The sequence below is a fragment of the Mustela nivalis genome, assembly GCF_964662115.1.
Source record: "Mustela nivalis genome assembly, chromosome: 6".
Lineage (NCBI taxonomy): Eukaryota > Metazoa > Chordata > Mammalia > Carnivora > Mustelidae > Mustela > Mustela nivalis.
In genome coordinates this window covers 3,359,247-3,375,958 of record NC_139025.1, presented here as the reverse complement: position 1 = coordinate 3,375,958, position 16,712 = coordinate 3,359,247, and the positions used below count along the sequence as shown (strand labels likewise).

At 52.7% G+C, this 16,712-nt stretch overlaps 2 long non-coding RNA genes and 1 pseudogene across 3 annotated transcripts; all 3 read left to right on the top strand.

The window, feature by feature from the left end:
• Positions 1-278: 278 nt before the first annotated feature.
• On the top strand, positions 279-3,665 carry LOC309868066. Its single transcript, XR_014313490.1, has 3 exons — positions 279-1,557; positions 2,369-2,535; positions 3,509-3,665. It is a non-coding gene; the product is annotated as an uncharacterized lncRNA (long non-coding RNA).
• Positions 3,666-6,463: 2,798 nt separating this feature from the next.
• On the top strand, positions 6,464-7,689 carry LOC309868056 (ras-related protein Rap-2c pseudogene; annotated as a pseudogene). The gene has a single exon. The product of its transcript is annotated as a ras-related protein Rap-2c pseudogene (transcript).
• Positions 7,690-12,758: 5,069 nt separating this feature from the next.
• Positions 12,759-16,130, top strand: LOC309868068. Its single transcript, XR_014313492.1, has 3 exons — positions 12,759-12,845; positions 15,233-15,448; positions 15,662-16,130. It is a non-coding gene; the product is annotated as an uncharacterized lncRNA (long non-coding RNA).
• Positions 16,131-16,712: the final 582 nt, after the last annotated feature.

Genomic DNA, 16,712 nt, shown 5'->3' with positions numbered 1-16,712 from the left:
TCTGCTGCTGGAGCTACTGTCCATGGGGCGGCTTGTCCGGAGCGGGGGCGTGGTGAGTGGCAGACACACTGAAATCCATAGCAGTACCGGGACTCTGGTAGCGTAGGATTCTGCAAAACGCAGTTATATTTGTTTAGGATCATATTTTGTTCTCACCTCAGTCATCCTTTTTTTGGTTTTAGTATTTTTATTTTATGTATTATTTTATTATATTTTTATTATTTATTATTTTATATATTAATTTATTATTTTATTAATATTATTTTACATCTTTTCTCTATTAATCCTACTGCCTGAAAATTAGAGTTTTTGTGGTCTCCCCTTGTGGTGGCTTATTCCTCGTCTGTTCAGTATCTTTTGACCGTGAACTTGGTCTGAGAGGACAACAGGAAGCCCCGGCTGGAGGCGCGTCCCTCCAGAGAAGCTGGCATTTCTTCGGGCGGCGTCCTTACACAACTACCCATCTGGGCCCATTTAATACTAATTTTTCAGCTTGCTGTTTCCAGGACTTACAGGGATGTTCACTTTAAACCCAAACCTTCTGGAGGACCAGACCCTTGTAACAAAGTTAGGGAAGACCCTTTCTTTTTGTCCTAGCAAGAGTACTGCGTAGGACAATTTCTTTCTCCTCTCCTTTTGTTGATGATTGGAAAACTCTCAAAATCATTCATTCATGGAGGATATGGTCCTTCCGGGATGCACAGTTCATGTGGGGGTCCTAGGGCCAACTGGGAACTTTATACAGGTTCAAACTCTTACCTCCCATCTCCATGACACCCCAAAGCCTTGATGACCAAGACTGTGAATCCCCGCCGTGGCTGCCTGCCTGAGCATCAGCTTGCACTTTGGTTTCCAGCAGCTTTTCTGTTTGGGGCTTTTCCTTTTTCCAACGTTGCAGATATGCAAGAAAGTGTTTGGTGACAGTTCATGCAGAATTTCTAGTCTGGAAAATTCTTGCCAGTCATCTGACCAACTTGATGGACAGAAAGGGAGCAATCGCTGGGCTTTGCGATGACCGCATCCGCATTTGTCCACACGCACACCCCCCCCCCCCCCCGGGCAGAGACCACCCACGTGTTTGCACTATTTCCAGCAGTTCTCAGCGGATCGTTGTGCACCCCCCACCTCCACTCTCCCTACCCCGGGAGGTTTGCGCAGTTGTTGTCTGCAGATGCCAACAGCAGGTGCTGCTTCCCCAGGAATGCTGTTCCTCCTCTGTGCTCAGAGGTACTGGGATCCCGGTTCCTCCACCGGAGGTTAGAGATTCTCTTTGGTTTGGGGTATAAGTCTTGGAGGGTCAAAAGCACTACAGGCTGTGAGAATGAGGCAGGCCAAGAGACTGGGGGCAGAGGGGCACCGGGAATATGGTGTGAGGTTTGCTTCTGCAGTTCCCTGCCAGAAATCTCCGGGGCCGGGGCTCCCACTGGAGATGGACACGAATATACCAGTTGGCCTACCACTGGGCAGGTGAGTCCGAAGCGGGGACTGAGCAGAAGGAAAGCCTGGAGCACAGCCCTCTGAAGCCGCCTGCTCTGACCCAGACATCAGCTGTGGAAGGTAATCATTGTATTTACATGTTCGTGAGTCCCTGTGCCAGATTCCTCCCTTGTTGGGGTCTTGGGCAGGACCACTGGAGGTGTCGCCGACTAGGCTCCCTCACACCCTACCGTAAGCACAGGATTATTCTGTACTATGCTGTATAGCCTTTTGCAGATAGCCAGCCTCAACAACCAGTTAGCAAATCTCATCCAGTAGTACATTGAGGAAGTAATATACCAGGCCACATGAGGGTCTCATTCAGGAAGGCGAGCATTTAACCAGTCAACAAATATGGTCAGTTTGGCTAGGATGGCATACTCCTGCTTCACAATATTTAGGGTGCCACGCAAACTTACACAGTAAAAACCATGGCTCTCGTGGGGGAAAGTAGAGCTGTGACACAGCCCTCGAAACAGTTCATCAGTGACACGCTAAACACAGACAGGAACCTAAGGAGAAAGAGAGGCACACTTGTGTACCTGAAATTGTTTTGAAAAATCCACTCAAGCCATAATAAATGTGGCCATTTGTCTAAAAGCCTGAAGCTTGCTTGTGCAAGGAAACACGGGGAGGGGCACGGCCTGTGGGGTGCTGCGCGGTGGGGGGCAGGGAGCGCCCGACCCGCACGGCAGGGTGCGCTCACAGCGCGGAGGTCGTCGGTCGCAGGGACGTGTGTGTGGGCATCGTGTTCTCTACACACCTCATTCCCGCCGGGGCACTTTTCTGTTTACCTTGCCAATAAAATCACACAAAATGCAACATGTACACTCTGCTCAAATCGTCCTGTTATTCTTCAGTCGTGCTGGAAAAAATTCACATATCCGAACAGAGCGTCGCAGCAGAGTGGTAGCCTCGGGTCGGCGGCGAGCCATAGCCTGTCTCCACCCTCCTGGGAGTGACGCTGTAAGGAGGAAACGACAAGCCAACAACTGCACACAGCACGCTAGGAGCCCCTCCACGCACGTGTCGCAAGCGAACCCCGGAGGATGGTATCAGGTGGGGACTTCGGAGTGATCAGGTGAACGGCGCCCGTATAAAGCAGATCCTAGAGGGCTCCCGCGCCCCTTTAGCCCGATGAGGACAGTTGTCTGTGAACCATGAAGCAGGTCCTCACCAAACACTGAATCTGCCAGTGCCTCGACCTTGGACTTCGCAGCCTCCAGAACAGAGAGAAACGTATTTCATTTAAGCCCCCAGGGGGACTTAAGGGGACCAAGCAGGGCAGCAGGACAGTAGGGACGGATTTGCAATAGGTGGTACTGGGGTCACTTCCTAGAGCTGATTGTTAACAGAGTCCCGGGGGGTCGGGGGGTATTAACCAGGAATTGGCTGTGTCCAGTCCAGGAGGCCAGAAGTCCTAATTGAGGTGTCAGCAGCGGTGGTCCTTCCTGGGCTGTGTCGGAGAAGCTGTTCAGGCCCCTCGCCTTTGGCTTCAGTGGTTTGCCAACAACTTCGGCATTCTCTGACTTGTAGAAACACCAGTTCCTCTTCACGTGGCATTCTCCCCGTGTATCTGTGTCCAAACTACCCCCTTCAAAAAGAAAAAAGATTTGGGGCACCTGGGTGGCTCAGTGGGTTGGGGCCTCTGCCTTCAGCTCAGGTCATGATCCCAGGGTCCTGGGATCGAGCCCCGCATTGGGCTCTCTGCTCAGTGGGGAGCCTGCTTCCTCCTCTCTCTCTGCCTGCCTCTCTGCCTACTTGTGATCTCTGTCTGTCAAATAAGTAAATAAAATCTTTAAAAAAAAAAGATTTTATTTATTTACTTATTTGGAGAGCCTGAATGGGGGAGGGGCAGAGAAAACGGAGAATCTTCAGCAGACTCCCCGCAGGGCTCCATTCCATGACCCTGAGATTTTGACCCCTCAAATTACCCCTTTTATGAGGACAGTAGATATATTGAATTAGGGGCTACCCTCCGCAAGTAGAACCCCATCCTAACCGATTACCTCTGCAATAACCTTATTTCCAGATAAGGTCACATTCTGAGGTACAGAGGGCTAGAACTTCAACAAATGAATGCACTTCCACCGTTCACAGCTGGTAAGGAAAGACGCCTTTAAGCAAGTGACATTTGAGCAAAACCCCTTGGTAAATCGAGGGAGCGAGCCACGCGGACATCGGAGGGAACAGCAAGCGTGAAGGTTGTGTGATGAGATGCGGACTAGCGCGCTGAAGGAGGCGGCAGGATCACTGTGTCCAGAGGCATCGGGGAGAAGAGGGGTGAGAGATGAAGTGAGAAACAGAATGACTCATCCATGGGAAATCCATCAACCATGAGCCATAAAATGAACCAAATAAAAGGGGGAAAATTGATCAATTCAATGGAGACCCCGCAAAAAAATCCCAGCAGACATCTCCAATACAAATTCTAAGGTATAAATAGACAAAAATTTCCTCTTACGGTGAAGGATACACATCATATGAGTGGCGTGTGGTAAAGGCATTTCCGTTAAGCAGAAATGCCGAGGGATAGCAGCTGTCACCTCCGTGGGTCGACATGGATGTTTCTGGAGTCTAGCTGAAGCGCTAAGAAAAGGAAACAAGCAGTGTGCTCATCATTGTCTGCGGATAATGTGCTCCAAGGTCACTCCCTTCCAAAGGAGGCATTTTCAAACTATGAGACGGGAGTCAGCCATCATACACGCCTTCCTCTCGCATGGTCTGGGTCTATCTGCTTGCTGTCATCATGACTACGCAAGCCAGCTGGCCCCACAGGTAGAGCCTGGCCGGTTAGGATACAGCATGGGTGGAAGGGGGAGCGTTTGTTCCCGTGGTGGGAGTGGGGAGCTGACTTTTGTTAATGGCTTTAAAAGCCCCCAGAAATACTAATGATAGTCTCAAATTAGCCAACTCTCAATTTAAGATACTCTATGGCAGTCGGACACTTCCAGGGGACACTGGAGCCCCCTGTCGCCTGCAGACACAGGGCACAGGGCACTGATGATGAAAACCAGCCCAGATTCCCCACAACTCATAATGTTGTCGATACTTCTCTCTTCAGTCACGTTTAATCAACTGTTTAGCCTATCAATGTTTTATGTTAATTAAAACAGTTAATGATCATATTTTCTATTTCTAGAATTTTTTTCTTTCTTTTGGAGAAGCTCTTTCAAATTACTTGCCCATACTTTACAGTCTCTTGTTCCTTGCTCCAAATTTTAAGCTTCCTTTTTATTTCCTTAAACACGTGAAACATAATTATCTCATTATATGTCTGAGAATGCCAGTCTCTGCAGTTTTCGGGACACGGTTTTATGTCCGTGCTTCCAACAGCTCTCAGAGTGGGTTTTTCCCTGTTGTGTTTTGCAATTTTTCAGAGGTGAGTTGCCTCTTTTCCCTCAAAAGCTATCTGGGGGACGTTGTTGAAACCTGGCTGGAACTTTCATCCGTTCTGTGAATACTCACAGTTACCCTTTTTAAAAAGACGTTTTTACTCTTGTTACTTTGCAGTCGGAAAATGTCTCATGAGATGTCTCTAGATATCAGGTTTTCTGTTGTGTCGCATGTAGGATTCATATTATAGGTTAAGGATGCTCTCTGCCCTGTTTAGAGAAAAGCGTGTTCTGTGATCACAGACACCAGTGTGGAGAACATATCCTGTTGGTGTTTAAACGTCAAGCATAGCCAGCATTGGGGCTGTGCCTCCCTCCAGGGCTGCCCCAGAATGACAGCTCACTGGCACCCTGACGCGGGGGAAGGGCAAGTGTTGAGACCGCCAGGTTCAGGCCAGGCTTGCGGGTCCCCCTGAAGTCCTAAGGCATCAGCTTGGGCATGAGGCTTAAGGTGGGGAGAGATCCCAAGACTTTCTACGTAGGCCACACTCTCCCACACCCAGCCTCGGTCCTCTGAAATCAAGAAAGAGCGAGATGCTTGTGTAGAGTAGAAGCCTGAGAGGGAATGGCAGCAGGTGGGGTCCCACCTGGGGGACCTCTGTGACCAAGGTGTCCCTAACGCCCTGTGGCCAGGGGCTTTGTGGGTTTTCGCTTGCTGTTGGGTGGAGGGTGCACACTTTGATTTTCAGAAGTGACCAGTTTCAGACGATGCCTTATGTGGTCGCTCTACTCTCCAGTCAGCAGGGCAGGATGCAAAGCCAGGGAAGGCTGGAGCCCTGGAGGACAATGTGACTGACGTTTTACAAAGTTCATTGGGGCGCTGCTCCACGACAAAGGGGTCTGCAGGGGCCAGAGCAAAGGCAGGGGCTCGAGGAACTCCAGGCCCAGGGAGGGGGCAAGGCGTCACTTGGGGCCCTCCGGCCGAAGCTCCCTGGCAAGTCACCCCTTCTCTCGGGTCCGCCGGGTGCGGAGAGGGGCCCCAGCTGCGCAGACCGGCCGGGCCGGACCTAAAACGAGGCCAGTCTGGCTTCCGGCCACGAGGCCGGCTCCGGAACGGAGGAGAAATCCCTGCATTTCCCGGGTAGACATGGAAGGGATCAGGTTACCTTCTAGTCTCGCGGACAGAAGGGGCCATTCGGGGAAAGGGGGCGCAGAGGGGCAGGGACGGTCGGAGGGCCGCGGCGGTGGTGCGGTGGGGTAGGGGAGAGAGGCCGGGCAGGGCCTGGCTGCCGGGGGACCCGCCGGAGCGAGGTCCGGGGGAAAGGAAGGGGAGGCCTGGGCCGTGGAGCTGCTGGGGAGGGCGGCGCCAGCTCTCGGGGCCGGAGGCGGGGCGGACCCCGGGGTGCCGAGCCGGGCGGAGAGGCCCGCGGCGCCCACACTCCCGGGACCCGCGTCCTGGCTGCGGGGCGCTCTCCCCCGACCCCGCGGCGGCCGGGCTCCGCGCCAGCCCGGACGCCCACCCCTGCCCGGCGCCGGGGAGCGGGCGCCCGCCCTCCGGCCCCCTCCGCGTCGCCGCGTCGCCGCCCTCCCCTGTCCCCCCCGCGCCGGCCCCTCCCGCCCCGCCCCTCCTCCCGCCCCTCCCCCCTCGCCCCTCCCCGCGGCCCCCGCCTGCGCGCGCCATTCCTCGCGGTCCTCCGGCCGAGCGTCCCGCCAGCCGCGTCTCGGCCATGGCGGGCCCGGGGCCGCGCCCCGCCAAGGGCTACCGGGTGGTGCTGCTGGGGAGCGTGGCGGTGGGCAAGACGGCGCTGGCCACGCAGTTCGCCTGCGGCCGCTTCCCGGAGCAGTGCGAGCCGTCGGTGGAGGAGCTCTTCAGCAAGGTGATCGAGGTGAACGCGGCGCCCGCGCTGCTGGAGATCGTGGACACCGTGGGCGCCGAGCACCTGGTCACCCTCAAGGACCTGTACATCAAGAACAGCGACGGCTTCGTGGTGCTCTACAGCGTGTGCAGCGAGGCCTCCTTCGAGGCGGTGCGGCCGCTGCGGGAGCGCATGGGCCGGCTGCGGGGGCCCAAGGCCGTGCCGCTCGTGCTCGTGGGCACCAAGGCCGACCTGGACGCCGAGCGCCAGGTGCTGACGGCGCGGGGCCGCGCGCTGGCCCGCGAGTGGCGCTGCCCGTTCCTGGAGGTCACGGCCAAGAGCAAACTCATGGTGGACCAGGTGTTCACGCAGGTGGTTCGCGAGATGGAGGCCCTGGCCCCGCCCGAGGCGGCGCCCCCGGCGCCCCCCAGCAATGCCCAGGAGACGTGGCCGTCGGAGAGGTTCATCGGCTGAGACCCACGGTGGCCTTCGAGGACGCCCAGCGCTTTTCTGATTCCCGAAGCTCAGCCCGCCTCCCCCGCTTTGGAAAGAAAGTTACGGCGAGGACCCGGGGTTACTCCGCGCAACCCCGACCGCGCCTCCGCCGTCTGCGAGCTCCGAGGGGCTGGGGAAGCTTCGCCGCTTTGCTGACCTCTTGGAGGAAGCCCCAGATCCAGATCTTCTGCCTGTGTGGGGAGCCGCCCTTTTCCTCAAGTGGGGTTTGTTACGGGAGCCCCCCGCCCCCGCCCCGCCTTTTTGGACAACGAGGGTCGCGAACCCGAGACTCGGCGTGGCCCCTTCCGTGAGGTTTTCGTGTGTTTACCTCGGCCCTGCAGCCTCGAACGCAACGGTCCTGGGTCCCCTCTGCGTGTTTCTAAATATAGGATGACACAGGGCGGGCTCGAAGGGCGGCGCGCACGGGGCGGGGGGGCGGGGAGAGGAGCCGCTGGCCCAGGCCTTCCCCTCGGTCCCGGCGATGCTGCGTCTGTCAATTGGGTGAAAATAAAGGGATCGGAAAAGGTGCTCGTTTTCAATATGGGTCTTTCTAGTACTGAGAGCGACCGTTCCTACAGGGCTCCGGTTTGCCTGCGCGGTCTCTGCTCCCCCGGTATGGTCCGCCTCGCACGGCGGTAACCAGAGGGAAAATGGCCGCATCTGGCACGCATTTCTCGTTTCCAGAGGGTAGGCCGTCTCGTCTGATACCTGCACAGTTCGCAGTGACCCAGGGACTGATAGAGGAGCAGACCATGTGAGGATCTTTTTATAGAGTTTTCTCATAAACGGGACAAGAAACTTTTCTTGCACTAGTTTAAAAGTGCCATTGTTTTATAACTTTAAGAATCTGTCTTTGGTAGGAGTCTTGTGTGCCTGTGTCCACAAGTTAATGATTCTGCTTCACCCGCTACAACAAATCTTTCACATTTAGCAATCTAGCCTCACCACTTAAACATCTTCTAAAAGAAATAGCAAGAAAAACAAATCAAAGAAACAAGAACGCTCAAAACTGTGCCAGTGACCTGAAAAAGTTCGTTTTGTTACAGGAACGTTAGGTATAAAGTGATGGTTACGCATGGCTCTGGGAATTCTATTGACATCATACATGATGTGTGAACAGAAGTGTGGATTTTTTGCAACGTAAAAAATATTTGTATTTTAGAACCTGACAGTCCCTGTAGCCAGTTCACCAGGGGGGAGGGCCAGCCTGGGTCCCCTATCTTTGCTTTCTTCCTTTCTCCCTAGGGCTTTGGGGCGGGGGTGTCGGGCACTTCCGTTTGAGCCCTTGGAGTCCGGCTAGCCCACTCTGTCTTCTGACTCTGTCTGTTCTGGGGTCACTCCTCCTGGCAGTGTTTCCTCACACCCCTTTCCAGAACCATCTCTAAGGGGACATTTCAAACACAGGGAGGTGGGGAGGGGCCTGTGGAGGTGTGTGCACTGAGGGAAAAGACCCTGCTGGCCTCAGCTCTCTTTGTCTGAAGCTGCCCCTTCCTCTGCTGGAACAGAGACAAAACCCCCAACACTGCTCCTGGGCTGGGCGTTGAGCCGTGCAGAGAGAACGCATGCAGGGAGCAAATGGCGTCCTGTTTTCAGGCATGAAGCTGGGCCCCAAGGACGGCCAGCTGAGTGACCCCCTGCCCGGCCCGTGTTTCTGACACCACCTGCCTGCTCTGAGGCCTCCTGGGAGGTCTTGTGTCCCTGGATTCCTGTGCCTCTGGATAATAGGTTCAATCCAGGAAAAAATGTGAGCAGACATTTCTTCTTTTAGATTCCTAGGGCCACCTCAGATCCTTCCAGTCAGACCCACGTTTCGGCTCAGGGCCCAGGGTGTTCTGCATGACAAATGATCAGGCCCACGTGATCAGCTCCTGTGACCTGAGGAATAGGTCTGAAGTAGTTTCTGGGTGTGTATGCGCACGCGTGCACACACACAGGTAAAATTTAAGACCTACACACTAGATTTTCTTTCTCCTCCTACCTTTCTTACTTCTAACCTAAGTCTGTGGCACGCAAGCTGCCTGTGGTCCCTCTGGAGTCAAGAGTGGCCCAGATAATGCAAGTGGCTTGACAAGGAGCAAATGTTCCTGGGGAGGGAGGCCCTGGGCCCTGGGTGGCCGCTGTGCGAGCTCGCAGGTGGTCTTACTGCCACAAGCCATTCACAGTTGGACCCCGGAGCCCGGGCCCTGTGCTTGCTCAGTGTCCCAGGGAAGGGGAAACTGTTTTCCCAAATGGTTGTAACAGTCTCATACGCACACACTCTGGATGCTCCGAATGGTCCGCGGCCAAGTCCGTGCAGACGCTTGTCTTCCCTGTGTTGCGGTTTCCACCATGGCACTCAGAGTGCTGGTGACACTGCGAGCTCTGTCGGGGCTTTTATGGCACGAGATTCCCTCTTCAGTGCGATGTCTGCTCTTTTTATCAGCTTTTAAAATTGTGGGATCTGTCCTCTGCTTCCCAGTTCTCCGAGGTTTTTCTCCGTCGCCGTGTTGGACAGCCTCTGCGACGGGTTCCGGGAACCCCCTTCTGGTCCTCCTGCTCTGCGGGGCTTCCTCCCCCAGAGGGTGGGCAGGACCCAGGGGCTGTATTCTAGGGAATATAACAGGACCATAGCCATGGGCTGTCACTTCTGAGATTAAATCTCGAACCACTGCCCCCTCCCCGCCCCAGTCTTGATCAGCCTTTCTCAGAGCCCACGCTCTGTGGCAGGCCGGTCCCCGCGGGGCGCCGGCCTGGTGGAGACAGTCGTGTCGCAGGGAACGGAGGTTCCAACCAGCACCCAGCGGGGGCCTGAGACCAGCCAACAGCTCCCGCTGGAGCTCGGGAGGAGGCTCCTTTCCCAGCTGAGCCTTGCGATGAAGGCAGCCCCCAGCCCACCCCTCTCTGCAGCCCCTGAGGGCCCCTGAGCAGAGGCCCCAGCTGCCCTGCCCCGAGTTGACTGACGGACCCTCAGACGTTTATTGTGTTACCCCCATAAGCTTCAAGGCGAGTTGTTCTACGGCAACAGACACTACTATCAGCTCCGGGTACGTGGAGCAGGGACCCAGCCAGCAAATGCCCAGACAGGCCAGGGCAGCTTGGGACCAGACAGCAGGCAGAGCCAAGTGGCATTCGGGGGAGTGTCAGCGGAGCACGAACGCACCCTGGACAGGCCATCGGGCGGCGGGGCTCGCAGGACCCCCCAGGGAGGGTTCCCAGGGAGGGAGAACAGCAGAACTGTGGCCACCTTGTCGCCCGCAGCAGCGTGGGGAGCAAATGGTGCGCCCACTGACACCCACGAGACCGCCAGGTGGTTTGCAGGCTGCTGCCGGCCTCTTCCTGAGCCTGGGGCACAGCGGGAAAAGAGAAGCCGATTGAGAGATCTGGGAAACTAGAAGGAATCAGTACTTGGTCTTTTGAGAATTCACAGTTTCTCCAAATGGCAGAAGATGCTGAAACTAAGAAATGACTTCCCAAGGAATGTCAGATCTGGGAGAAGTCGGCAAGTGAAGCCAAGTGTGACCGTCGAGGCCTCAGAAAGAGCAAAGGTGATCTCTCAGAGGGCCATTCAGTCACGTGATGGGCTCGTGACACAGAGTCATCCTCTGCCCCAGAGACAAGGCCTCTTGGAAATCCCCACAGCACCCCTCAGCCGTCCCAGGAGCCCAGGCTAGAGCAGGGCTCATCTCAAAGACCTTCGTGGGCAGGGCTTTCACCAACCGGAGGGAACCCAATTCTCAAACCGATTCGTGGGTGTATCTTTTCTCTTATGGAGATAACCCCAAATCACAGATCCACCAAGGTTTGGGGAAAAAAATGTTATCAACAAAAACAGCCCCCACTCGGACTAAGAAAAGGACAGAGGCTTTCAAAGGGAAAAGAGATGCTGGTTTCCCCAACCTCCCACCGTGAACAATTCTACTGGAAGGAAGCAGGCTGAGAAGACTGCTCTGCTGCAAACATGTGCTTTCATTTTAAAAAATGGGGTGGGGGGGTTGCCTGGGTGATGCAGTCAGTTAAGCATCCGACTCTTGGTTTCAGCTCAGGTCATGATCTCAGGGGCCTGGGAACAAGCCCAGCACTGGGCTCTGTGCTCAGCACAAAGTCTGCCTGAGATTCTCTCCCGCTCTCCTCTGCCCCTCCTGCTCATTCTCGCTAAAATAAATAAATCTTTTGAAAAAAAGAGGGGGGGTGGATGGCTCAGAGGGCAAAATAAAGAGGTCAGACGACAGAGCCCAAAGCGATGGAGGATTATTTCCAGGGCTTAAGACCTAAGCAAAGGATTTCGTGGCCGGGTTTCGGAATTGCTATGGACCAGGGACTCCTCTGTGTCCCCCCCTGCCCCCTTTCTGACAGAAGTGTCCAGACATGTTACCCTGTGTCAGTCCCACCACCGGACATAATGGGGCACACGGCGGTGGGGAGGGAGCTAACTGGACCTGAAGACCCAGGGAAACTGTATTTGAGGGACCGCACTAGAGGACCCTGATCTTCGTCTGGCAGAGGATGACGAAATGGTGAACTTCGAGATGATGAGACACGGGAGACTACATTCCTCCGTTGTGTGTGTGTGTCCACAGTCCGCCATGGCGGTGAGAGGGAGTCCCAGCTCCGTCTCCCTCCGTCATGTAGCCGTCTCGCTAATTCCTGCCCCATAACAGGCAAGCGGGACAATATCCACGGCTGTGACAGTCACTGTCTGTCACTGGTCATGAGGCCATTGTTGATTTTTAAATTGTGATAAAATACACATAACACAAAGTTTACCATCTTAACTCTTTTTCAGGGTACCGTTCAGCGGTGTTTACGTACTAACATATTGTATCACCCGCCCCGGAACTTTTTCTTGTCTTTTTTTTTTTTCTTTTGTAGGATTTTTATTTATTTATTTGAGAAACAGTAGCAGAGGGAGAGAGAGAAGCAGGCTCCCAAGGAGCCCAGTATGGGGCTCGATCCCAGGACTCTGAAGCTGAAGGCAGACGCTTAACTCACTGAGCCACACAGTGCCCCCGACCCCGAACTTTTTCATTTGCAAAGCTGAAACTCCATATGCATTAAACAATACCCCCCCAGCCCTGGCACCCACCATTCCCCTTTCTGTCTCTCTGAACCCGACTACTCAAGAACCTCACGCAAGTGGACTCATACCGTGTTTGTCTTTCTGTGACCGCCCTCAAGTTCCATCCACGTTGGAGCATGTGACCAAATTTCCCTTCTTTTTAAGGATGAATATGTTCCACTGTATGGATACACCACGTTAGGCTCCTCCACTGGCCTCTCAATGGGAGCTGGCTTCCTTCCACTTTCTGGCTACGGTGAGTAATGGTGCTCGGACATGGGTATGCGGCTGTCTCTGCAACACCCTGCTTTGGACAGACACCCAGAACTGGAGCTGCTGGACCATATGCTAATTCTATTTTTAACTTTTTAAGAATCACCCTACAGTTTTCTGTGGTAGCACATTTCCACCAACACCGGCCGAGCACAAGCACTCTGATTTTTCCACATCCCCGCCACCACTGTAACCGTCTGTCTGTCTGTCTGTTTTTTCATAATAGCCATTCCAGTAGGTGAGAGGACGTCCCATTGTGCTGTTTGTTTCCGTAATGATGAATGACGTTGAGCCTCTTCTCACATGCTCATTGGCTGTTGGTATCTCTTCTCTGGAGAAATGCCTCTCCAAACTCGATGTCCATTTTAAAACCAGGTGGGTTTTTTTGTTGCCAAGTTTTAGACGTCCTCTGTATATTCTGGATATTAGCCTCTTAGCAGATCTATGATTTGCAAATATTGTTTCCCATTCTGTAGGCTGCCCTTTGCTAGATACACATTTGATACACAATGACATACAAAACATTTTTGATCACGTGCTTGGACACGCACACAAAATCTTAACACTTTCATGAAGTCTAGTTATCCAGTTTTTCTTCTGTTGCCTGTACCTTTGACATCATATCGAAGTCCTTGTCAAATCTGAAGTTGTAAATGTTTTGACGAATACGTAGGTTGGGTCTGTTCTATCCCATGGACTGTGTCTGTCTTTAGGCCACTCCCCCACTATTTTGTAATAGTTTTGAAACCAGGAAGTGTGTCTTCCAGCTTTGGTGGTTCTTTTTTTTTTTAAGACTGCCTTTTGCTATTCGGGATCCCTTGAGATGCCATACGTATTTTAGGATCAGTTTTTCTATTTCGGCAAAAAAAAAAAAATGACAAAAAAATGATTTTGGTAGGAATTGTTCTGAATTTTAGAAGGCTCCGGGTAGTACTGACATCTTTACGATCTCTGACCTGCCCGTCCACGGACGTGTTCTCACCGCATCGTCTTCCACCTCCTTGGTTTGGGTTAATCCCAGTGTATTCTTCTTTTTGATGCTATTGTAAATGGGATTATTTTCTTAATTTCCTTTTTGGATTGTTCATTGTTAGTGTATAGAAATGTAATTGATTTTTTTTGCACTGATTTTGTATCTTGCAACATTATGAATTTATTACTACTAACAGTTTTTTTTAAATGAAAGATTTAAGGGGTGCCTGGGTGGTTCAGCCATCAAACATCTGTGACTTCAGCTCAGGTCATGATCCCAGGGTCCTGGGATCGAGCCCCGCATCGGGCTCCCTGCTCAGCGGGGAGCCTGCTTCTCCCTCTCCCGCTGCCCCTGCTTGTGTTCCCTCCCTCACTCTCTATCAAATAAATTAATGAAATCTTTAAAAGCATGAAATATTTATGGTTTTCTGCATTTAAGATCATATCACCTGAGAACAAAAATAATTTTATTTCTTCTTTTTCAATTAGGAGGTCATAATAGTTATTATTTTTTGCTTGCCTAATTGCTCTGGCTAGGACCTCCTTTACTATCATGAACTGAAGTGGTGAAAGCTTGTTTCCTTACCTTCCTCCCGATCTTAGAGGAAAAGCTTCCTTTCATCATCGCATATGATGTTCACTGCGGTCTCCTCCTATATCCCTTCTGTTATGTTTAGTTTCCTTCTATTCGTAGTTCGTGGAGTGTTTTTATCGTGGAAGGAAATTGAAATTTGTCCAGTAATTATTTTTGTGTCAAGTGAGGTGGTCATGCAGGTTTTCCCCCTTCATCGTGTCAGTGTGCTGGGTTACATCAATGGATTTCTTTTTTTTTTTTAATGGATTTTATTTATTTATTTGATGGAGAAAGACACACAGAGGGAGAGAGGAATGGAAGTACCAAGAGGTGCCACCAAGATCCCACTTGGTTCCCGGGAATAATACGGGAACTCTCCCACCCCTTGACTCCCCGACTCCTATATCTGGGCTTTGGGAAAAACAGCACCATATATGCGAGTGACTGTGTTATGCTTGTCATTTAGATAATGTCACGGCCTGTGAGAGGCAGCGCCTTCCTCTCAGAGTGTCGTCTCCCAGCTGGCGCTCACCTGAGGCCTCACCAGACCATCAGGCTTTTTCTCGGTCGTGTGTTCTGGAGGAGTCCATGTGTGTCGCTCATTGCTTTGCTTCTTTTGCTATAAAATTAATCTCTTTATCTAAGAGATGTTCTGTGGGAATCCAGAAAGGCATACTGTAAGTCTGCGGGCGGTAGAGCGGACAGAAGCATTACAAGCAGGGAAAGCGAGTTTGTGTCCAGACTGAAGGTCTGTGCCAGTGAGAACCGATGGCTGTTCCTTCCACGACGGAAGAGATGGAACGTAATCCGTCTTCCACCAAGCGACTAGCTGCTCCCCCAGGAAATGGCACTGTGTCAGGGGCTCCACATTCGTCTCTGCTCTTGGTGGGTTAGATTCCCAGTGGTGATGATGTCCAGGTCAGACCTGGTGAGGCCAAGGCTAGGACACTGAGCCCACGCATAGCCTCCAGCCCTGCCTCCTTGGCTGCTCTGTACATGAGCCATTGAACAAGCATCTGGATGGCTGGCTGCTGTCCCAGAATGGACTGTCCCATCTAGCTGGTTCCCGAGAGCCTCCTCGGCAGCAGATGCCTTTGGATAAGCATTCCCACGTGACGAAGGATCTGCCCAGTCCATGTCTACCCAGAGAGGTCCCTCCTCCTGTGCCCACCCAGATCATATTGTTACCAACCTTGCAATGTGGTTTTTTCCTAAGGCTCTGGTGATCCAGCCAAGCCATTAGCAACCACCCATGAATCAACACAGAGTCATACTTTTGGCCATCTTTCAGGCCAGGCAAGGTGGACAATGGCCAAACGCAGTGCTTGAAGTCATGATCACTGAGAGGATTTTCCTTCATCTCCGTCCTTTCGGGCCACCACATGAATGCTTGAGCCATCCAGTTCTGGACCATCTGTACGCCAGGATCAAGGTTTTTTTTTTTTTTTTTTTTTAAGAAATTTATTTATTTATTTGACAGAGAGAGATCACAAGTAGGCAGAGAGGCAGGCAGAGAGAGGAAGGGAAGCAGGCCCCTGCTGAGCAGAGAGCCCAATGTGGGACTCGATCCCAGGACTCTGAGATCATGACCTGAGCCGAAGGCTGTGGCTTAACCCACTGAGCCACCCAGGCACCCAGGATCAAGGTTTTTCCTTCTCAATCAGCTGGTCATAAAGACCTCGCTGAGAGGTCATAGGCTCGGATTGTGGGCGAGGACACAATGCAGCTGGAGAAGGTGAGAGACCAGCCCCTCAGCACCATATGGGCGGACTCTGTAGACAACTGGCACCAAGGATCTCGTCATGGTCGCTCAGGGACCCCAGCCTCCCAGTCTGCGTATATGCCTACTCGCTGTCCCAGCCATGTGGGAGCTGGAGCTGCGCCTCACAGCGAGATTGTGGCATTCTCCTGCTGCACAAAAACAGTTTCAGAGGACCCCAACGTCAGCGAGACAAGGCTGCTCTGTGACTGGGATGGATCAAGACACATGGAGGGTGCCTGGCGGCTCAGTGGGTTAAGCCTTCTGCTCAGGTCATGATCTCAGGGTCCTGGGATCAAGCCCCTCTGCTCAGCAAGGAGCCTGCTTCCTCCTCTCTCTCTGCCTGCCTCTCTGCTTGCTTGTGATCTCTGTCAAGTAAATAAATAAGATCTTAAAAAAAAAAAAAAAGACACACGGAGCCCTTGGGAATCATGTCTGAATACAGACAGAAATAGGAATAATTCCAAAACCACAGAGATGACCAAACACGCCCCCTCTTGTGGTTTCCATGAGTGACCACTGCTTTTCACCAGTTACAGCTGACCTTTGTCCAGTGTAAGGTTTCGGGGTGCGGACACCTAGCCGCACAGTTGGAAATCCACATAGGACTTATGACTCCCCCAGTGCTGATAGCTTCCAGTTGCCGGGAAGGCTCACCGAGGACAGAAACAATGCTTGCCTGCTGTGCTACATATAGCGTTAGCTGTATTCTCACTATGAAATAAGCCAGAGAAAAGAGGATGTTAGTAAGAAAACTGTAAAGAAGAGAAAATACAATGCACAGCACTGGACTGTATCCATTGAAACTACCCACGTCTAAGTGGTCCTACACAGTTCAAACCCAGGTTGTTCAAGGGTCAACCGTGTAGCCTCCCCTCCTTCTAGATAAGACGTACTACAACGGTAGTCTGTCCTGAAATGTCCCCCACTTCCTGAC